The sequence below is a fragment of the Haematobia irritans genome, chromosome 1, assembly GCF_050003625.1.
Source record: "Haematobia irritans isolate KBUSLIRL chromosome 1, ASM5000362v1, whole genome shotgun sequence".
NCBI classification, from domain to species: domain Eukaryota; kingdom Metazoa; phylum Arthropoda; class Insecta; order Diptera; family Muscidae; genus Haematobia; species Haematobia irritans.
The window spans coordinates 10740512-10765792 of NC_134397.1; the positions used below are offsets into that span (position 1 = coordinate 10740512).

General features: G+C 35.4%; 1 protein-coding gene across 5 annotated transcripts in view; it reads left to right on the forward strand.

Moving 5' to 3' along the window:
• The window catches only part of dsx (transcription factor doublesex), a 365763-nt gene that overhangs the window by 7140 nt on the left and 333342 nt on the right, over nt 1-25281 (forward strand). The window contains exons 1-2 of one of the 5 annotated variants that reach the window (XM_075289189.1): nt 11274-11355; nt 18759-19513. The exons of 2 other annotated variants lie outside the window; for them this stretch is intronic. The gene's annotated coding sequence lies outside the window, so the exon portion shown is untranslated. Of the gene's footprint in view, nt 1-11273; nt 11356-18337; nt 19514-20902; nt 21121-21363; nt 21587-25281 lie in introns of those variants that run through there. 2 more of the 5 variants (XM_075289190.1, XM_075289193.1) reach the window with 2 other exon arrangements.

Consider the following 25281-nt stretch of genomic DNA (forward strand, 5'->3'; position numbering starts at 1 on the left):
AACTGGTCTCAACGTCTACACATCATGTGTTACGGCGTTGTGATAGTTAATACCACAATAACACCGGATGTAAATGATTTGATACAAAGTGGTAAACGGTAATGGCCACATACCGCCTTTTTTCTACCAGTGCACTACTCTTAAGAGGAGATTAGCCACAAAGAACAACAAGCATTTCCTCAATGGCCGTGTAACTAAAATAAAATCTATGATTGCATGTACTCAGTATTCCTAAATCATTGAGATCATCGTCTGGGAGTTCTTCAGTACCTGATTCCCAACACTGTCACTAATACACATATCACCAACTTGAACTCTCCCAAGTGTTTTGTTTAAAAAACTCCATATCTTCTTGGAATCATTCCCCAAATCAGAAAGAGCATCAGCATAATAATTATTCATTAAGTATTTATTTGCTTATATGAAATATGCTTATATCCGTTACTTACTGAAATCTTTAAGTGATAGACATAAAGCAAATTTTTGCACACACCAAATATTTTATATTTTCATATATGCAATTGCAATTTGATAAGGCAATCCCAGAATAAAACCTTATAAAAACATATAAACTCTTGAACTTTTGCAATAGCTTGGAACCATCATGACTCCGGAGGTCCTACTGTAAATGACAAACAGTGCAACAAAGTTGTTTAACTCGTCTCGTTGCATTGGAATATTGTCGCCAATTTTTTGTTTTTATCATCTCAAAAGAAAAGCAATAGCAACAATATAAGAGACATGCATAGATAAATCGCTCTCTCTCTTCTGTCGCTCTCATTTTCGTTACTCTTCGAAAAAAACGTAAACAAGACTAGCTGAAGTTACTCACAGATACATAACAAACACATACTCACACAAATACCACCCATTTGGTGTTTTTATGATGCTGTGTTTGGCTGCCGTTGATGTTGAAAAACCACTACTACCCTGCCAACATTTGGGTGATAGTTTTATCGCTAAGATGTCACTATTTCGGATCGCCAGGAAGTTTTCTGGTAGTAAAATCTCAAGCACAGCAACAATAAAAACAACTATCGCGTGGGGTGTTTCCGTTTCGAAACAAATTCGACTCTAACAGCGATCAAAAATCTAAATATAGACTCCATACATCGACATAGCTAATTTTTCAATAGCACCTCTCTGAGAGTACATGTGTTTAAAAAGCCACTATCAACCAACGAGTGTGGGTGGCACAGAGGGAGAGCCTCTGACTTGAAAACGAATGGTTCCGTGCTCAATGCTCGGTGCATCCGATCATCATTTTTATTTTTAAAAAAATAACTATCGCTTTTCTAACTACTTTTAGTCACTGGTTCGATTCACCGAGAACACTATCGCGTAGTGGGACATTTGTTCCCGTACGGGGACCCTAATTCGATAAGGAGATGATATCGCCTGCGAAAGTTTTATCTTCCGCGGCGAAACTACTTCGATACACTTTCGATAGAAAATGTTTGCAGGGTACTCCTTCGATGCTGTAAGTTGCTGCTGTTTTTTGCAAATATTTGCTACGATTTGTATAAATGTATGGGAAAAATGAACTGTATCGAAGGTGGGTTAGAGGAAATGTCGATCGACTTTAATAAAATGAAAACGTAATGCCAACACATACGCAGTTACCGCGTGAAAAACGTTTCTGTCACTTAACGGGTTATCAAGGTAAATGATCAGAGAAGGAAGCCGTCGAGTAGCGCCGCCGGCGACCATTTTTTGCCTGTCGACACCGTCGCCGAATATGTCGACTCATCTCAACTCAAATTTAGCCGCCTATTAATCAAACATATTGATATAAATCAGTAAATTGTATTAATAATTGTTATATTTTTTGACAAAATTTTAAACCTTTCACCCGCAAATAATCAGTATCATGTTGTTACAATAATAATTTTGCAAGAATTTTGATCACAAAGTTTGAATGAAATGTAAATTTTATTTTAATATTAGTTGTACAACTAATCTCATTACCTTTCGGTTAACTTCAAATTGATTTTATAAAGGAAAATTGTCCCCCGCCGAATAGACAAATTTATATCGGCTTAGCCGTCTAGCTGCCGATGTGAAATTCGGCAAAAATAACGTGAACACCGCTTAACGTGAACAAGCGTTTTCATACACTAACTACTCCGTAAAGGTGGGTACTATGTTCGGTTTTCGAGTTGAAAACCACTATATTTTCGCGATTACTTTTCCTCAAATAATCAAAATTAGAAATGAAAACAAACTTATTCCTGTAAAGTCTTGTCGAAATCTAGAGAAACAAGAAACAGCACATCAATTGAGTTAAATTATCTGCTTTATATTGAACTTTTTAATAAGGTCACCACGAAAATTTCAACGCGAAAAGCGAACATAGTACTTACCTTAACGCTGAAAAACATGAAATTTGACGTTTAAAGCACATTCACATTGTCAAGTACAATTTCAAATAGTCATACGGAATTTTTTAATGATCTAGTTTGTTTTTTTTCGCGAATTTTAATTATTAATTAAAATTGCTACATACCCACTGATATTTTTCCGATCTTTTTATACCCTCCACCATAGGATGGGGGTATATTAACTTTGTCATTCCGTTTGTAACACATCGAAATATTGCTCTAAGACCCCATAAAGTATATATATTCTGGGTCGTGGTGAAATTCTGAGTCGATCTGAGCATGTCCGTCCGTCCGTCCGTCCGTCTGTTGAAATCACGCTAACTTCCGAACGAAACAAGCTATCGACTTGAAACTTGGCACAAGTAGTTGTTATTGATGTAGGTCGGATGGTATTGCAAATGGGCCATATGGGTCCACTTTTACGTATAGCCCCCATATAAACGGACCCCCAAATTTGGCTTTCGAGGCCTCTAAGAGAAGCAAATTTCAGCCGGATCGGATGAAATTTATGGCCTCTAACAACCATGCAAAAATTGGTCCACATCGGTCCATAATTGTATATAGCCCCCATATAAACCGATCCCTCGATTTGGCTTGCGAGGCCTCTAAGAGAAGCAAATTTCATCCGATCCGGCTGAAATTTGGTACATGGTGTTAGTATATGGCATCTAACAACCATGCAAAAATTGGTCCACATCGGTCCATAATTGTATATAGCCCCCATATAAACCGATCCCTCGATTTGGCTTGCGAGGCCTCTAAGAGAAGCAAATTTCATCCAATCCGGCTGAAATTTGGTTCATGGTGTTAGTAGATGGCCTCTAACAACCATGCAAAAATTAGTCCACATCGGTCCATAATTATATATAGCCCCCATATAAACCGATCACCAGATTTGACCTCCGGAGCCTCTTGGAAGGCCAAAATTCATCTGATTCAGTTGAAATTTGGTACGTGGTGTTAATATATGGCCTCAAACTCCCATGCAAAAATTGGTCGAAATCGGTCCATAATTATATATAGGCCCCATATAAACTGATCCCCAGATTTGACCTCGAGAGCCCCTTGGAAGAGCAAAATTCTTCCCATTCGGTTGAAATTTGGTACGTGATGTTAGTATATGGTATCCAACAACCATGCAGGAATTGGTTCCTATCAGCCCATAATTATATATAGCTCCCATATAAACCGATCCCCAGATTTGAACTCCGGTGCCTTTTGGAGAAGCAAAATTCATCCGATCTACTTGAAATTTGGTACGTGGTGATCGTATATGATATTTAACAACCATGCTAAAAGTGGTCCATATCAGTCCATAATCATATATAGCCTCATATAAACCGATCCCGAGATTTGGTTTTAGAGCCTCTTGGAGGAGCACATTTCATCCGAGTGAGTTGAAATTTGGTACATTGTGCTAGTATATGGTCGTTAACAACCATGCCTAACTAGGTCCATATCGGTCTATAGTTATATATATATCCCTCAGATAAATCGATTTCCAATCACACAAAAATTGGTCCATATCAAGTTCATAATTGTATATAGCCCCCATATAAGTGACCCCCATATTTCAATTCTGGCTCTCTACGTATCGTGCAAAAAGTCCATATCGATTCGTAATTATTTGTAGACTTAACTACACATAACTTTTTTGACTAATATATACCACCTATGGACTAACTCACAATTTAGAAAACGATGTTAAGAAGTTTTAAGATACCATAACCCAAGTATTTCGATTGTGGATGACAGTCTTTCGTAGAAGTTTCTACGCGATCCATGGTGAAGGGTACATAAGATTCGGCCTGGCCGAACTTACGGCCGTATAAATTGTTTTTTTTTTTTTTTAATTTTAACAAAAAATCGGCTGTAAAAATATCAAGTTGTGCACTATGGTAATTTTCAAGCAACAATTTGCCAAAATCCTAATCTGGCAACCCTAACTAACACTCCATTCACTCACTGGTTTCTTATTAAACATGTCTACCGAAAAAGTGGAATGTTTATGTGGGTGGTAGGAGAAAGGGGGAACTATCAATGTTGAATCTTATCAGGCAACGAAGACGATCGGAAACGGTTCATTCATTCATTGTTTATCTAGAATATGTGATATTTCTCAATGTTGGCGGTTTAAAAATACATTCCCAAATCATGGACTCGCGCCAAAAAAATATTTGGCAAAATGTTGTTGTATTCTTTTAAAGAAACACCAAGCCAATTGAGAGTGAATGCATTGCTTTGGCACAGGCACACTTGTGAGTGTATACGAATGTCGGTTCATGTGTGCATTTAGCTGTTGAATTCGACTTATTAGCTCTTTCGTGTGAGTTTATAAAATGAAAATTGTCCGAGACTAACAGAACTACCTGAGCTAATGGGCCGGTAGTTCGGTGATATTGAGCCATTTTATCTATTATTTCTAGCTGGATGTCCTCTGTCGGATTTATCGCTCATATATATTTTAAACTCAACCCACTGTGTTCCACCGAACTAAAGTTCCACTTAATTTCCCAATGGAAGTTGACATTCTGAATTTCCTCATATCTATGAAATAGTCCTAAGATAGGCCAAATACTTCATACACACATCTCATTGAATTAAATAGGCCAATTTGAATTTAAATATTGTAGTTAATGTCGAACTTCAATTGCAAGTGAACAAGTACTCTACTTGTCACGACATTTAAATGAGGTAGCACCAGTTGAAAAGGCGTCTCCATATTCACATCACTGCGTCAACAAATACCCACACTCAGATGTAAAGAATACCGGCAAAACTGTCAATGCCATGCGTTTAGGACAACTTGACGGGTTTGTATTTACTTGATTGTGCTCATATTCCTCGCTAAGCAAAACAAAAACCGGAATGCAGTTTTTCCTAAGTAGCATCGTTGACATTTTATAATGACTATAGATGGGTCTATACAACTTCGTCCATCGAAAGGAAACAAATGTTAAAACGTCAGAATCTGTATTCATTCGTCGATAGTATAAACGAGTCTTGCGTGTAGCCAAGTACATTTAAAAGCCAGCTCAACCAAGATGGATATGCTATTGCGCCGGGAGAAATCACTTAAAGAAATTTATCTTTTGCCTTTATATATTTTCTTTAAAAAAAAAATAAACTTCATTAGAAGCAAATTTCAAATTTATATTCACCATGTGTTAGACGAAGTAGCAATTCGAAAAATTTATGAAATTAACGTTTCGTTATCAAAATAAGTAAAGAATTAATTCTTTGTCTGTGGCAACACTGGTCTCGTAGCACTAATGACCACCTACATACTAGAGGTGTGCGCGTGACACGAAATTTTCGTGACACGCGTGATTCACGCGTGAGTCACGTGATTCGTGAATGAAATTTTGACCAAATCACGTGAATGTGCGTGAATGGGACTGAACAAAAATGTGTCGTGCGTGATCGTGCGTGAACATCAAATTCTTTTCGTGAATGTGCGTGAGTAATTTTTTTTCAAATTCACGCTCACGACAAAATTCACGTTCACGAAAAAATTCACATTCACGAACAATTCACGCTCACGACAAAATTCACGCTCACGAAGAAATTCACGTTCACGAAGAAATTCACATTCACGAAAACTTCACACTCACGATGACATTCACGTTCACGAAAAAATTCACGTTCACGAAAAATTCACGCTCACGAGAAAATTCACGCTCACGAAGAAACTCACATTCACGAAAAATTCACACTCACGATGAAATTCACGTTCTTCTTGTGCAAAATGTTAAGCAAAGTGGGGTAAAACTCTGGCTTCTGGGGCCATATAAGTTCATATCGGGCGAAAGCTATATATGGGAGCTATATCTAAATCTGAACCGATTTCAACCAAATTTGGCACGCATAGTTACAATGCTAATTCTACTCCCTATGCAAAATTTCAACTAAATCGGAGCAAAAAATTGGCCTCTGTGGGAAAATGAGTGTAAATCGGGCGAAAGCTATATATGGGAGCTATATCTAAATCTGAACCGATTTGGCTGATATTTGGCAAGTTTTTCGAGACTCATAAAATATTCGGATGTACGGAATTTGAGGAAGATCGGTTGATATACACGCCAATTATGACCAGATCGGTGAAAAATATATATGGCAGCTATATCTAAATCTGAACCACGCCAATTATGACCAGATCGGTGAAAAATATATATGACAGCTATATCTAAATCTGAACAACAGACAGACAGACATCGCTAAATCGACTCAGAATTTAATTCTAAGACGATCGGTATACTAAACGATGGGTCTCAGACTTTTCCTTCTTGGCGTTACATACAAATGCACAAACTTATTATACCCTGTACCACAGTAGTGGTGAAGGGTATAATAATGATTGAACATTTTTACATTTTTAAATTGAAAACATACTTCCAAATAAAAAATTAATAATTTTCGGAAATAATTGGTTTCATTGGTTCATTAAATTTTGACTTAGATGTAAAAAAAAAATAATTCTATATAGTATAATTATAATATATGTAATTATAATATAATAAAAAATAAAATAAGTAAACAATAACACTATAAATCATTGATTGCCTCAATTAAAAATTAATAATGTTTTTCGGCCAAAATCAATCCAAATTTTAATTGAATTTATATTTTGATTTGATTAAAATGTTAATTGTATCTGTTAATTTTTTAATTGAGTACGTTTTCAACTTCAGTTTTTTAATTAGAAATATTTTGGCGAATTTGTGTGGGTAGCTCATTTGTATCACGAGCGAGAGTGAGTAAGTTTTTAAGTTCGTACTCATTCGTGAATTACATTTTTTCGTTTGTTTTGTAAGTATAATAGTCGTGAACGTGCGTGAGTTGCATTCTACATCGTGCGTGAATAGCGTGAATAGTTTTTTTTATGAATCGTGAGTGTGTGGAAGTACGTTTCATTGTTCGTGAACGTGCGTGAGTAGTTTTTTTTCGAATCGTGAGTGTGCGTGAATAAGTTTGTTGTTCGTGAACGTGCGTGAGTTGATATATCCCGTCGTGAGCGTGCGGTAGTCACTATTCTGCAATCGTGAGTGTTTATCTTTACAGGATTTTGGTTCGTGAACGTGAGTGAGCGTGAATCAATAAAAACCTTCGTGCGTGAATGTTACGAATTCATTCGTGAGCGTGCGTGAGTGTGAGCAATTCCAAAACGGGCGTGCGTGATCGTGCGTGAATATTACGAATTCATTCGTGAGCGTGCGTGAGTATGAGCAATTCAAAAACGGGCGTGCGTGATCGTGCGTGAATGTTACGAATTCATTCGTGAGCGTGCGTGAGTGTGAGCAATTTTAAAACAGGCGTGCGTGATTGTGCGTGAATGACATTTTGAATTTGTGAGCGTGCGTGAGCGTGCGTGAAAACTCCCTCACGCGCACACCTCTACTACATACTTCTATATCAGAACTATGGATTTTAATGTAACGGTTATTGAGCTTTTCTTTGATATAGAGATAAATTTATGTAAACCAGACTCAATAGAGTAGATTGCTTGTATCTCTCAGCTCTTATACACAGACACACACACATCGTTACGGAAAGTAGAAACCCCACTCAATATAGAAAATATTGTGTGGGGGACAGACAAACGAAAACTTGATAAATATAAACAAACACAAAACATTAAGCAAGTCTTACATGCTGTGCGCTCACACACACATATGCAGATCCTTAGGAATGCCTCAACATGACATGAATGGCAAAAAAATAAAATTTCCAAACTAGTTCGAAGTCCATCAATAATCGCAACAAAAAAAAACTTGTCGGAAAGGCAACAGCAAGATACAACCTTCAAACATATTTCCAGTCATTTATTGTTGGTTAGAAGGTTGCAACACAACATGTTTGTTTGTTTTGCAGCAAGGTCGCAATGCACTCTGCAGTTAGCAGAAACAAATCTCTCTTCACTATTAACCAAGCAATGGTAATAAAAGCCACTTCAAATGACCTCCTATATCCGCTGAAAAAGGCATTCGAAAAATAAAACGCAGAGTACTCACAAACACTGGTGAGCTGTTGCTGCCATATATGTATATAGCATACATGAGGAAGTAAATGAGCTCCCGTACAACGTTGAAGAGAAAGGAAACTCACATTGGCTGAAGGTCCCCCCAAAAATTTTATAAAATGAGAACACTCACACACTAAAGATAAATAAATACAACTCCTGTGACAAAAGGAGAAGGCACAATGTTGTTTGTGAGAAACAATTCACAGTGTTTTGATATTTTTGCATTGTAAATTTCAGGAAAACATCTACATGGTCGCCACCGTGGTGCAATGGTTAGCATGCCCGCCTTGCATACACAAGGTCGTGGGCTCGATTCCTGCTACGACCGAACACCAAAAAGTTTATCAGCGGTGGATTATACCACCTCAGTAATGCTGGTGACATTTCTGAGGGTTTCAAAGCTTCTCTAAGTGGTTTCACTGGAATGTGGAACGCCGTTCGGACTCGGCTATAAAAAGGAGGTCCCTTGTCATTGAGCTTAACATGGAATCAGTGATAAGAGAGAAGTTCACCACTGTGGTATCACAATGGACTGAATAGTCTAAGTGAGCCTGATACATCGGGCTGCCACATAACCTAACCTAACCTAACCTACATGGTCGGAATCCTAAACCTAAATCCTCTTTAAGTAGAAGCAAAAATTCAAAATACATTGAATTCCGAGAGTACCTCGATTTCTTTAATTGTGAGAAACATAATTTCGTGGGATTCCAAATATCGGAAAATGGGAAAATATATATGACAGGAAATTGTCGTGACACACGAAAATTTTCGCGACTCACGCATGAGTCGTGAGTCACGCTGACGGCAACGGCGTGAGTGTGCGTGATTTACCAACCAAATGTCGTGCGCGAGCGTGAGTTATGAAAATAATATATTCGTGAGTGTGCGTGAGTAACGAATTTTGGAAAAACACGCTCACGAAAATAATCCCGCTTACGAATATAAATGCTTACGAGTTGAATTCATTTATAATTTTAGTGACATCCTAGGTGGTAAGAGTTTTATAACGTACTCGATTTTAACCATACTTTTCAGTCAGGTTCTATAGGTAAATCACTCATAAAATTATTCGTGAGTCACGAGGTTTTTCTTGAGTCACGACATTTTTCGTGAGTCTCGGCATTTTTCGTGAGTCTCGACATTTCAAAGATTTTCGTGCGTGTGTACAAATTTTCTTTTCGTGAGTCCTACCAAAAACTTTCGTGCGTGAGAGTGTCTGAATAAGATTTCTCTGTCGTGAGTGTGCGTGGTCGTGAGCCAAATATTACTCACGTGCATACCTATACTGCAAAATATCTCAGATTCATATTTCGTGAAAGTTACTACCAAAGACAATAAACTTTAGAAGGTGGGAAATTGGCTTACGTCATACCAAATGTTGTATTAATGGCGCTAGGTGCATACATGTTTGCATTTTTTTAGCGAAGAAAATAATATTTTTGAATTGAACAATCTTAAATTTTGAGCAATAAATCAAAAATTATATTTTTCCGTTTGTCCCAAGATATATCCAACTCTTAATTTCTTTTTATTTGCATTTTATTTTGTCGAACCAATCGCGTAAACGACAAGTAGGGACCTAGTCAATTTCCCATCTTCTAAAGTCTACTGTCTTTGGTTACTACACATTTAATCATATGGCGGATGTTTCAAAAACCCCTAAATTGGCAACACTGTGCCATGACAAGGAAATAAACATCACGTGCACACTAACAAAGACAATAAACTCTAGGAGGAGATCAAACCATTTACCGTGTTAGTTTCATACTCGAACCAAACGCGTATACGACAAGTATTGACATAGCATTAAAATGCAAATAAAAAGAAATTAAGTGCACGAAATAAATTTCCATAAAGGCGAAAATGTAATTTTTTTGTTGTTGCCTAAAATGTAACATTGTTTCATTAAGAAAATTAAGTTTTTCATTTAAAAAAAAGGAAACGAAAAACAAATAAAAAATTACGAACATGTATGGAACTAACGTGGTAAATGCAACATTTGGTATGACGCAAGCCAATTTCCTATCTTCCTAGAGTTTATTGTCTTTGCACACTAACGCATATACATATTTATATGGCTACCATAGATGCCAGAGAATAATAGAGAGTTTATGTGAGATATTTTGCAGGGCTGCAATGAGACCATTCAAGAAATGCACAAAATAATGCAGGGAAATGGCAAAGAGAGAAAATGAGAGTAAACATTTTGCAACGGGTTTTCTATCACAAAAGAGAGGTAGCTCCAAATATGTCAGTGACATAATGAGGGATGGGCCTCCCTTGCCAATTGCATTGGCTATATAGAAAAACAAAACATAAGAATAACATAGTCAAAAGGGGAAACGAATGGAAAAGAATAGAAACAATATTAGAGATTAGTACATAGACTAGCTATTACATATAATACAGAATATGCCTACACATACACACACTCCTACCTACAATACGAAATTTATGTAAACATATATTTGTTTATGTATATATATATATGAACTAATACATAAAAAACATGGAAGAGCGCACAAGCTTATACAACCAATCTCAAGCCGAATTGAATGTTCAAAGTCCTAACACTAGCCCCATGCAGCCTTCGCGAAATAGCAACAACAACACCAACAATAATTACAATGTTATTCTTGCGCGCCACCACTTACTGCGTCACCGCCTAAATATCCCTCTCCCTCTACCGCATACCATACAATGCATGAACGTAAATAAAAGTAAAGTGCGAGAATAACAAACAACAAACAAGCCCTAGGCTCCACACGCTACTGTTGTTGCCCGCCTTATGCATCCACAAGTACTGCTATTGCTGTTGCAACTACATTCACTTCAGTCAGTGTGCATCGGCTAGCCTAAGTGCTGGTACGCGAAATTTATTTTCAAAGTAAATATTTGTTAGCCGGTTGTTTGGTGCGTAAAACAACAAAGTGATGACTACGCCAAGTGGTAGTGTAACGCTTCTAGTCCATCTCGGTCGTAATAGAAACTAAATACAATTTGTTTAAAATCTTTTTGTCGTCCTATTGGTCTAAAATTGTGTTGATTTTGTTTTGAAGAAAAGGAAAAAAATGGAGAAAAAATATATAGCGTAAAGATTTTGTAAAAACAAATGTAAAAACACAAAACATCTGACGTAGATACGCCATTATCGATGTTACAACCAATATTTGAAACAACAACAAACAAATAAAACCGGCTAGTATGAAGGGCTAGCATGCTAACGAACTAGCATGTAGCTTGCCTAAACAGTGTTGCCACTCCATTGAAAATGAAAATATGTAATTAATGTTTTCTTGAAGAAATCTCAATCGACTGATGTAATTTATTAAGCTGTGGTGAAAAGAAAATTGACAAAAATTAAATGAAAATTCAATTCTTTGTATCAGGTATATTCACTTCTCAGTATAATTTAATAATAGTAATAATTTACCCAAATATCTGAAGGTTGTCTTATTTTACTGTTTTCAGTTAATTTGTTTTTGCATGCAACATTTTATAAAAATTTTAAATAAGGGTTGATTTAATATACTGGAGAGTTCTTTACTAAGAATAAATCGATATCGGCATAGAATAATAAGTAGAAAAAAAAATTTAATTAATGAAAGTGAAATTTCCCACGAAGAGATTAATTTGTTATTAAAAACAATGCAGCCAATACTTCCGAATTCTAGTTAAAAATTTACAAAACTATAGTGAAAGAGTAATATCTACACTGAAAAAAATATTTACGTGATATTAAAGATTACGCAACCAAAATTTTAGGATGTGAAATTTACAAATTATTAAGGACAAATTTCTTTAAAATAATGAAATTTTAATTAAAATAAAGTTTATAATCTTTACATCAAAAATTTTTTTCATTAAATTTAGGACACAAATTTTGTAAATTTGCGTCCCTCCGTTAAAGTCGCATGTCTTTGAACTTAGGCCAATATTCCTTAAAGTAAATAAACACATTTTTTGATTTAAAGAAATTGCCCTTAAATTAACGGAAATATTAAAACTTTAGATTTAAGATAAAAACGCTTCAACTATAGGCTAAGACTTATTTTGAGAATTTAGTGTCTTTGGTTTAAAGTTTTTTTGTAATTAAGAAAACATTTTTTACTTTGAAGAATCCGTTATAATTTGGATTTTTAAACTGACATTTTTTTGTACGTGAGTACCTTTATTAATATACCGCGAAAAGAGAATGAAAATTCGATGAATGAGATCTGTATCCTAATTTTAATTTTATTGGTCGTAGATTTAAAGCCAGATAGGTCGCTAAAAATTTCTTTATTTTGAAGAAGCCGCATCTTTGGCCCGGAATCAATACCAAAATCCTTAACGGAAGGTCAACATCTTTGGATCCAAGTAAACTTGTTTTTTGAGTGTAATTAGAGATAGAGGGCTTTTTATACCCACCATCATAGAATGATGACGGGGGTATAATAAGTTTAGGCCTGTTTCCAACTATATAAAGTATATATCCAGAACATCGTTGCACTGGTGTTCTATCCAGAACATCTCATCAGTGCAAGTCGCGCCGATCTTGCCAGATTGTGTTTTGATAAAGTGACGCTTCATCGATTCACAATAGCACTTTATTGTGACTAATTTATCGAAAAACATGAAATTCAAAGTGGTATAGTGTCATAAATAATCGCAGCAGTAAATATTTATTACTAATTGGAGCATTTCATACATTAAAAATATAAGATTTCACTTCTTTTCTGTGATTGTTTTTAAACAGCTGATGACAGTGTTGCATATTTTTGGAGATGTCCTGGATAAACGAGTACTCTGTTTTCTTTTAGTCCTTCACGGCTTAGGGTATCCAGTGCTAAAAGAAAACAGCCCTTTTGTTATTCCGTTCGTAACACATCGAAATATCGATTTCCAACTATATAAAGTATATATATTCTTGATCAGGGAGAAATTCTAAGACGATATAAGCATGTCCGTCTGTCTGTCTGTTGTAATCACGCTACAGTCTTCAATAATGGAACTATCGTCCTGAAATTTGACACAGAATCGTCCTTTGCCTGCACGCAGGCCAAGTTGGAAGATGGGATATATGGGTCTAGGTTGGTGGGAGGTGGGAGCTATATAAATCCCATATAAACCGATAGCCCGATTTGGGATCTTGGGCTTATAGAAACCGTAGTTTTTATCCAATTTGTCTAAAATTGGAAATCTAGAGGAATTCTAGAACCATAAAGAGATGTGCCGAAAATGGTGAGTATCGGACCATGTTTTGGTATAGCCTCCATATAGACCGATCTCCAGATTTTACTTCTTGGGCTTCTGGAATCCGTAGTTTTTATCTAGTTTGCCAGAAATTGGAAATCTAGAGGTATTCTAGGACCATAAAGATGTTTGCGAATATATTGTGTATTGGTACAGTTTTTGATATAGCCCCCTTATAAACCGGCCTTCCGATTTGGGGTCTAGATTCTAGAACTACAATTAGATGTGCTGAATATTGTGTGTATCCATCCATGTTTTTGGCATAGCCCCCATTTGACCGATCTCCCGATTTAACTCCTAGGGTTTCTAGAAATTGTAATTTTTTTCGATTTGCCACAAATTGAAAATATACTGGCATTTTAGACCCACAAAAAAGTGTATGTTATATGATTTAGTTATAGGCCGATTTAAGATCTTGAGAGTACAGAAGGTGTACTGATCATGAAAGTTGCTTGAAACTTAATGTAAAATTTTCAGATTTTTCTTCCCGTGATCAATTAAATAATTGGGGTAAAAATCTACAGATTTTAGATTTCAAATCAAGGCGTTATTTCGTCATTTTCTTGCACACTTACAAAAGATGATTCCTCTAAAATTCACAAAAAAATGGTTCTTATAAATCCAGAATCTGATCTAGTCTTCATAGGTAAAATCTTTACATTTACCTTCGGCAAGCGTACTGGTTGAACTGATCTGCTTGGGAAAATATCTGTCATCAAATCCCCTGAAATTTTCAAAGGATACTAGTACTTTTGATTCATGGTGGTGGGTATTTAAGATTCGGTCCGGCCGAACTATTGCTGTATATACTTGTTGTTTCCGCTATAAAGTGGACCCTAACTAAAAATATTTATTATATCTAATTATTTTGTTTGTTTTTTTTCGTTGCATATGAAATTTTCGTAAATGCAAGAAAAGATATTGATTGCCACTGAAGACATAAACTTTTTGTTTCACTGTAAAGTAGTTTATATTAGGACATCCAAAGCATTGTTATACTAAAAGATTTTGACTAATATGTAAGGATTTTTCTATAAAGTCCGAACCAAAGTGAGACAAAGAAGTTCACGTATTGATATTTATATTTGTTGAACCGTATTGAGTACCGCGAAGCCCTTAATTACTCAACGGGGTCCCTACTGACCCATCATCTCGAATACCTAGCTTTGGAGTCCCTTCTGACTTGCTGTGGTTCTTACCGATCTGGCCCATTTTGAATTTAAAATTATATTTGTTGGAATTAAAAAGATATATTTTGTAAAGTCCCGGCTGTTATTAACCGAGTAAATAAATAAATAACAAGTATATACGGCCGTAAGTTCGGCCAGGCCGAAGCTTATGTATCCTCCACCATGGATTGCGTAGAAACTTCTTCTAAACACTGCACTGAAAAAAAAAAACATACCCGGTTCCAAAGATTTTGTCTTTACTTTAAAAATGTTGGTATTGATTCCGAGCCAAAGAAGCGGAGAATACAAGTAAGGATACTTTTAAGACACAATTCTCTTTTAAATTCGGGTTTTGTGTACTTGCTTCTAGGAAGCAAATTTTAATTTTTCGCTTTTTCAGCTTTTTTTCTTCATATGCTACCAAAGTTCTTTAAAAGCGAAATAACGACAACTTTATTTTCCAAATTAATACTCGACTTCCAGTAGAAATTATGCTGTGTTTCAAGTAAAAAACGTCTTTAAAATAAAGTGTTGAAAAACATGTCCTATATTTGAACGATTTTTTGCTTTGTAGTCAAGATGCAAAAAGACAACAAATTTAAAGACAATTTCATTAAATTTAAAGATTTTTTCTGAATTATTAAAGTCAAGTTGACCTTAGCCCAAACATTTTCTCTTTCATGTTATGATATCCATTTTTAAATCAAATCACTTAATTATAAGGACAATACGACTTCATTGAAAAGTTTATCGACTTTTGGTCAAGGAAAAAAACTTTATACTAAAGTAATGCGTCTTTTATGCTAAGCAAAATTTGCATTCGTATTTTAAAGACATGAAATCTTTGACCTCACGACAATATTTTTGTCAGTGTCCCATCCACAATAGAATTACTTGAGTTGCGTGATTGGAGATCGGCTATATATTACTATAGACCGATTTGGACCAATTTTGGTATGATTGTTAACGGCCATATACTAACACCACGCTTCAAATTTGAACCGGATTACATGAATTTTACTACTGCAAGAGACTCCGCAAGCCAAATCGGTTTATATGGGGGCTATCTATAATTGTGAACCGATTTGGATCAATTTTTGCATGGATGTTAGAGAGACGTTCCACATTTGAACCGGATCGGATGAATTTTGCTCCTTCAAGAGGCTCCGGAGGTCAAATCTGGAGAACGGTTTATATGGGGGCTATATATAATTATGAACCGATGTGGACCAACTTTTACATTTTTGTTAGAGACCATATACCAACATCATGTACCATCATCAGCCGGATCGGATGAAATTTGTTTCTCTTTGAGGCTCCGCAAGCCAAATCTGGGAATCGGTTTATATGGGGGGCTACATATATAATTATGGACCGATGTTGTCCAATTTTAGCATGGTTATTGGAGACCATATACCAACACCATGTACCATCATCAGCCGGGTCGGATGAAATTTGTTTCTCTTTGAGGCTCCGCAAGCCAAATCTGGGAAGCGGTTTATAAGGGGGCTATATATAATTATGGACCGATGTCGTCCACTTTTAGCATGGTTATTGGAAACCATATACCAACACCATGTACCATCATCAGCCGGATCGGATGAAATATGCTTTTCTTAGAGGATCCGCAAGCCAAATCGGAGGGTCCGTTTATATGGGGGCTATACGTAAAAGTGGACCGATATGACCCATTTGCAATACCATCTGACCTACATCAATAACAACTACTTGTGCCAAGTTTCAAGTCGATGGCTTGTTTCGTTCGGAAGTTAGCGTGATTTCAACAGACGGACGGTCGGACGGACGGTCGGACGGACGGACATGCTCAGATCGACTCAGAATTTCACCACGACCCAGAATATATATACTATATATATATTCTGGGTATATGTTAAGGTATGTTTGCCATTCTATTCCAACTCGTCTTTACGAAGGAGACATCTATAATTGAGATGAAAATAAAGTCGGACTGCACTGATTGATTTAAGAAAAGTTACCCACGTCCCCTCTAAACTGTTTGTACAATAAATCTACACTCAAAAAAAAGTTTACTTGGATTCAAAGATTTTGACCTTCCCTTAAGGATTTTGGTATTGATTCCGAGCCAAAAATGCGGCTTCTTTAAAATAAAGACATTTTTTAGCGACCTATCTGTCCTCAAATCTAGGATCATTAAAATTAGGCTACAGATCTCATTTATCGAATTTTCATTCTTTTTCGCGGTGTATTAATAACGCTGTTCACGTACAAACAAATGACAGTTTAAAAATCCAAAGTTTAACGGATTCTAAAAAGTAAAAACATATTTTCTAATTCCAAAATAACTTTAATATTTTGTTTAAAGTTTCTTCAAGATAATTTGTAGCCTGTATTTGAAGCGTTTTTATCTTAAGTATAAAGGATTCAATATTTCAGTTATTTTAAGGACGATTTCATTAAATCAAAAATATGTTTCTTACCCTTAAGTAAATTTTGCCTTAGGTCAAAGACATGAGGTTTAACGAAGGGAAGCAAATTTTAAAAATTTGTGCCCTAATTTTTTTTTTGATGCAAAGATTATTAGCTTTATTTCAATTAAAATTTCCTTATTTCAAAGAAATTTGTCCTTAATATTTTTTAAATAGCGCATCTTAACATTAATATTTTATATCACGTAAATACTTTTTTCAGTGTATTTTTTTCGCAAGCAATGGCACCTGATATCTCGTTGGATAAAACTCTATTCTCTTCGTTCGGAAGCTTGAATAATTTGAAAAACCATTTACAAAGAATATATGAACATTACGCTGTCTTAAAATTATAGTACGGAATGTTACAATTTGTTCTCTTTTAAAAAAAGATCTCTATAGATGACAGGTAAATCTGATTTTCGATAAAGAAAAAAAAATAAAATGTAGTGGCAACACTAGGCATTGGGGCAGAAAAGGCTGCCGGCCGGCCGGCCAGCTGACTGTTTGTCTGTTCGTCTGTAGGCTTTTCGACGATCACGTTGTATAGAAGTTTGTTGCCGCATTGCTTTTTGTGTTTGATTGTAGGGTTCGTTGTTTGTTTGACGATGATGGTTGGCCTTGTTCGGTTGGACGGACAGGCTTTCGGTGTTTTTGCGGCTATTTGCCTTCATAAAGTAAAGTTTTGTTTGATCTTACTGCTGCTGTGTTGTTTCTAATAAAAATATAAAAAAACACACACACAAAAATGTATGGTGGTTCTGATATAAGGCCAGTTTTGTTGGTGTCACACTGTAAAATATTTGCACACAAATACACACACTCACACTGCATACACTGTGATGCTTTTTCTAACCAGAAACCAAAGACAATGTTTTCCGAAAACAAAAAGAAAAAACAAACCGATGCAATATCCCTAGCCGCTTCTCTAGGCACAGGCATGCACACAACCAACCACAACATGGATTTTGTTGAAGACAACAAGATCCAAGTTGTGACACAACTACTGCGGCGCAGCGCAACAACGTCAACGTCCAAGCTTTTTTAGCTAATTTTTCGCCAACTAGAAGGCAAAAAAAACAGCAGTCGCTCAGTCCATTGGTCTCCGACAAAAACAACGGTTGCAAAGTATTTTCTCACAGAAGCTGCGCGCATTGAATACGTCGTACGCAAGACAACTTACCGATCGATAGACCACCAACAAGCGAACGATCGATCAACAACCCCACACAATAACAAAAACAAATTTCCATAAAAATATTTTGGGTTGTTGGTTGGTTCGTGTGGGTGTGTGTGTGTGTGTGTGTGCGGATTTGTGCACTAGCATATCTGTCTGGTATTCGGATTTCTCTCTTTACGCTCGATTTATGATCTTGGATTTTGGATAAAAACGTGAACGCGTTAAAAACGGCTTATTTTGCAAAACAAAAATGAAGATAAACTACAGAATCTATGATTATTTTTTTGAATATATATATATCTAACCGTATTCTATATATAGAGCGGGAGCCAAAAGCCCAAACGTAGCGTACCGTTATATACTTACCCCAACTAACATAAACAACTCTCTTTAAAAAAAATCCAATTCAAATGTCATCAATGGCAATTAATTTGGCAGCACTTAAACAATATGAGAAATAAGTGAGGAGTCGTCAATTTGTGTGGAAATGCAAAAAATCATAATAAAGGAAAAAAACAAACCTAAGACAAAAAAAATGTGAGATTCAACACAAAAAATATTTAGCATTATTTTTATTGAAAAAATAACAACAAAAATAAGCTTAAAGTGTATACAAATAAAGCAGCGGCGGCAATATTTTAAAATTGAAATCCACAAAGCCGGCGGTAGAAAAAAAAATATGTAAAAACAACAAAAATGTTTATAAATAAAAAAGTCAAGCGATGAAGAATATATGAAAAACTTCAACAAAGAAAAAAATTAAAAAAAAAAACAAACAAAATAAATAAAATACATTTAATGTTTATATATTTAATATTTTTAATGTAAAAATAAATTACAAAATAAAACAAAAGTTTTGTGTAACATTAAATGTTCGGAGTGTTTAAAATTTTTTTTTTTTAAATATATATGTATATAACAATATACAAAAAGTTATAAATTACAAATAAAAATTTACAAATACAAAATACTGTGTAAATGCGAAAATGTTAAATATGAAATAGTTCCAAAATATTTTTATTGACTTACAAACCAAAGAAATTATTCTACAAAAACAAATCAGTGGTTTGAAAAAGGTAAAAAAAAAATACTATGTTAAAGTGCAATGAAAACATCTAAAAGTTTTTTGTATTATTAAAAAGAAACTAATTTAGAAATCCTCCCATAATAACAAACAGTAAAAAAAATGTTATACAAGTGAAATCTTCGAGAAGAGGACACCCACGGTAACCTAGATTTTGTCCACATTTGGGAGGTGTCCACACAGAAAAAAAAAAAAAAAATCACGAAAATTTTTCCAATTAAAATCTTAATTGAGTTTTAAAAAATATTCAATTAAAAATGTAATTGATTCAACAAATTTTTTAATTTAAATAAAAATCAATCACACAAATTAATAGTATCAATTAAATATTTAATTGGATCAATTAATTTTTAATTGACTGGCAATTAATTTTTTAATTGATACTATCATTTCTGTGATTGAAGACATTTCAATTAAAAAATTAATTGGATCCATTAATTTCGTGATTGAATCAGAAAAAAAATTTTTGTGTGCAGTATTGAATGTGTTCACAAAAATTTTTTTTTCTGATTCAATCACGAAATTAAATGATCCAATTAATTTTTTAATTGATATGTCTTCAATCAATAAAATGATAGTATCAATCACATATTTGATTAAAAAATTAATTGATTTGATTTGAAAATTTCAATTAATTTTTTAATTGATGTTGATTGCAAAAACTCAATTAATTATTTAAATTAAAAACGTAACTATTTTCAAATACTGTCTAATCTAACTTTGTGCTTTTAGTTCGATTCCAGAAATTGTTTATTTAAAATAAAATCTTATTTAAAAATTACAAAAAAATGCCCACACTTTTTTAACTGATTTAGTCTTTCGAGTTTGATTAAAAAGTTAATTGTATCATTTAATTTTTTAATTAAAAAAAAATTAATATTTTCAATCATTGATTTAATTAATTCAATACTTCTATCTTGATTAAAAGGTTAATTGTATCAATTAATTTATTAATTGAAATTTTTTCAACTTCAATCAAGTTTTTAATTGGAAATATTTTTGTGATATTTTTTTCTGTGTTATTATGGCAAACGCTCCCAGACAACTGTCCACTTTTAGGAGGTGTCGTTTATTTGGCATAACAAAAATGTTTCGTCTAGACAATGAAAATGTTCATAAATAGTATGCTACCATTCGTTAAATTCATTACAATTACGAACGAGTTCGTTGTATCGCCGAGTCCAAATAGTCGGTCTCAATACGTGTGCCATTTTAAAACACTGTGATGAATAAACGCTGAAGAAACTTTTTGGGTCCGTGTAGCTACTTTGTTTTCTAATCTAGAATTTAAAATGAAATATTTTTATTTGCATAGACATTGAAAATATTGTTTTTTCATTTAGTTGTCATAATTTTATTCATTCGTTAGAATCCTGTTGTAAAAAACAAAACAATAAAGAAAAGATTGGCTATAATCAACTATTTAACGGCCTACGAATCATTCTACACTCGGAAAACGTGTGGCACCCACAACTGACGATCCTGCCAATGTTTGCTAGTCCGAACTAGATGTATCAGGCGACTTCGTTGAGGAAAATGAATTCACTTTTGATATTGGCCCTAAATACCGCCAGAGTAAATCTCCACTGGTAGAAAAAGGTTCGTTATATTAATGAAATGTGTTATTAAAATTGAGCCAATGAAAAAAATTCATTGATATAACGAAATTTTTCGTTATTATAACGAACATTCTGTGAGTCAACGAAACGTTTCGTACTTTTAACGACCATTTTCATTGTCTTAATGAAAATGTTTCGTTGTATCAATGAACAATTTTCGTTGGCTCAATTTTAATGAAATTTTCTTTGTGTATACATACATACGCAAGCCATCAATTGTTAGACCATAGGCAAACCAAATTGAATCCTGAGTAACAAATCAACTGAAAATATATTCATCGGAATTTCACTACGATCTGTACACAACTCCATTGTTGCAAAACGGTCCACGGAGATCAAGAAGCCCGATTTAAGAGATATTAGAGTCTCACAAAACTACATAGACACGGATAAGTTAAATTAGAAAACCAAACGGAAAACTGGAGGACAATGAAAGAATTGCCGTTGTAAGTCAACAATACAACATTGAACCATCTTATCATAAAATAACTCGTACACTAGATTAAGATTTAGAATAGAATTCGTGGCTAATAATTAGATATAACATTCTTATTTATTGTAAACTTCACCTTCGGTATGACTTCACCTGCGGCATCGGTGAAACTCTCCCAATTTTGGACAAGTTGTCCGGAGGCGTGGTTCATTTACTCAGAAATACCGTTCGCAAATAAGGGGATCACACAGTCCAACACAAAAAGTATGAACACATTGTGACAGCATTACCTCAAGAGGTTGTACACTAATAGAAAAAATTACGTTCCATAATCGTGAACGGACGGTGACAAAATGAAACGGAAACGTTCACAAAAAATCAAAACGGAATGTTCACAATTTCGTCCACGGACGTTCACGATTTCATGAACGGCAATCGTGTTTCTTTGGTCATGAAAAGTCTTAAAATAAACCCTCGGTGGTGCAATGTGCTAAGGCGACTGTTATCGCGTATGGTGCATGAAAACACAGGTTCGTAGCGGAAATATTTTTTTTTAATTTTGTTTATAAATTCGTAACTATAACGTTTTCAGATCGTGAACGCTGGTTGTTGTTTTGACAACGCATGGTGTCATATTATCGTTGTCAGATTGACACCGCCTGTTCTCCGTTTGACCCACACATGTGTGTTGATTCACTTTCATGAACGAATCGTTTTGCAATGAGCACGCCGTGCATGCTTTTTTCTATGAGTGTAATGACTGTTTTAGTTTTTATTCAAAATCCGCCTTCGTATCTATCACCACGAAAGAATTAAAGAAATCTTGATAGAGCGTTACACAATTAGTGAACATATGAGGCTAGATAAAATTTTGTCGAATATTGATGTAGGGGATTGTAAGCCATCCGAATATTTTAGGTTACTATCGTTGCTAGCAACGGGTCAAATTTTTGACAAAACTTTGGATCAGAAAGTTGCCCAAAATATTAAGCATGAAATTTATCGAATTCAGACCAATTAACGAAATTAGCAGACAACTTGTGGGAAGTTATACAAGAGGACACTGAGCTTGCAAGTATCAAGTCAATACTTTGTCCCAAGCCACAAACAATCTGTGTGAAGGGTTGCATGTGAGGCTCACAAAGAAAGTGATGAAATATCCTGGTGAAATCAATTTCTTTGCAAGACATTGGATGCCCACCCATTTTCCCCGAAACAAATTAGGCTATTATGAAACATTGCTTCTAATGGAGGAGAACAAGGTTAGTAAAAGAACTCCTATGATCACAGATGCCATCAGAAGTTTCTCATCGCTGTGACCCGATAGTATAACCTCCGCTCACTATTAAAGACTGAAGGTAAGGTTAGGTTAAGTGGCAGCCCGATGTATCAGGCTCACTTAGACTATTCAGTCCATTGTGATAGCACATTGGTGAACTTCTCTCTTATCACTGAGTGCTGCCCGATTCCATGTTAAGCTCAATGACAAGGGACCTCATTTTTATAGCAGTGAAACCACTTAGAGAAGCTTTGAAACCCTCAGAAATGTCACCAGCATTACTGAGGTGGGATAATCCACCGTTGAAAAACTTTTTGGTGTTCGGTCGAAGCAGGAATCGAACCCACGACCGTGTGTATGCAAGGCGGGCATGCTATATAAAGGGTGATTCTTTTGAGGTTAGGATTTTCATGCATTAGTATTTGACAGATCACGTGGGATTTCAGACATGGTGTCAAAGAGAAAGATGCTCAGTATACTTTGACATTTCATCATGAATAGACTTACTAACGAGCAACGCTTGCAAATCATTGAATTTTATTACCGAAATCAGTGGCAGAAAATCCGCTTTTTTATCGACAAATTTTGTTCAGCGATGAGGCTCATTTCTGGTTGAATGGCTACGTAAATAAGCAAAATTGCCGCATTTGGAGTGAAGAGCAACCAGAAGCCGTTCAAGAACTGCCCATGCATCCCGAAAAATGCACTGTTTGGTGTGGTTTGTACGCTGGTGGAATCATTGGACCGTATTTTTTCAAAGATGCTGTTGGACGCAACGTTACGGTGAATGGCGATCGCTATCGTTCGATGCTAACAAACTTTTTGTTGCCAAAAATGGAAGAACTGAACTTGGTTGACATGTGGTTTCAACAAGATGGCGCTACATGCCACACAGCTCGCGATTCTATGGCCATTTTGAGGGAAAACTTCGGAGAACAATTCATCTCAAGAAATGGACCGGTAAGTTGGCCACCAAGATCATGCGATTTGACGCCTTTAGACTATTTTTTGTGGGGCTACGTCAAGTCTAAAGTCTACAGAAATAAGCCAGCAACTATTCCAGCTTTGGAAGACAACATTTCCGAAGAAATTCGGGCTATTCCGGACGAAATGCTCGAAAAAGTTGCCCAAAATTGGACTTTCCGAATGGACCACCTAAGACGCAGCCGCGGTCAACATTTAAATGAAATTATCTTCAAAAAGTAAATGTCATGGACCAATCTAACGTTTCAAATAAAGAACCGATGAGATTTTGCAAATTTTATGCGTTTTTTTTTTTTTAAAAGTTATCAAGCTCTTAACAAATCACCCTTTATATAGCCCCCAATAAAGAAGCTATACCCAGATTTTACTACTTAAGCCTCCTGAAGAAGCAAATTTCATCCGATCCGGTTGAAATTGGGTATGTGATGTCACTATATGCTTTCCATTAATCACGCGATTATGGGCCATATCGGCCCATAATTACCATATATAGCCTCAAGATTTTATTTCCGGAGCTTTCTGGAAGTGCAAATTTAATCCTATCCAGTTGAAATTTTGTACGTGATGTCAACATATGGCCAACCGTGAGTAAATTGGTTCAAGCAAATCTCGTCCGATCCGCTTGAAACTTGGTACGTGGGGTTATTGTCCAGCAAACATAGCGTCGCCAGAAAGTAGTGAAAATGTTATTTTTGAATCCGTAATTAGTACAAAATTAGCGCAGAAGCGATGAATTTAACATGGCCTTGTCATAGGACGGATGTCCACAATTTCAACAGTCATTGCACTGAATTTTCATCTCTTCTTAAGGTGGGATCCCAATAAAGTGTTTTGGATGTGATTTAAAAAATTTTAAATAGAAACTTCATTACAATAACATGCAATTATTCCGCTGCCTCAATTTTAATGAACAAATTCGTGGATATTATGAAATTTTGTCTTTCAGTGGATTTAGCCAGCTAGTTAGTTTCCTTCAATATTTCAGCAACAATATTTCCATGTGGTGCCAAGAAAATGACATAGTGTGCCATATCTTCTAACCTTATGGTGAAGGATGCAATCGAAAAAAAACAAAATTTTGTGTTAAAATGAAACAAAGCTATATTGTAGGCCTCTGTTGGTTGGTTGGCTGGTTGTTTATTAATGAAATTGGATAGCCCTACGGCCATTTTAAATTGTCGCTGCCAACAGTTTTTTACGAAACTTTTTGTTGGTCTCTATTGCTCCAATTCTAGATGGCATCTTCTCGAGTTACATACCACAGTCTATAATGGTGGAGTCGAACACTCATGGCATGGGATTGCAGTGATGATGTAGACGGACAAATGGTTGTATAGCTGCATGCTTGAACGGTTCGATGAATGGGCTTGTAGGGTTGGTGGGTTGTTGGGTTGGGTTGGTTGGTTAGTTTGCCTTGTTTGGCTTGATCTAAAAATCGGCCAATT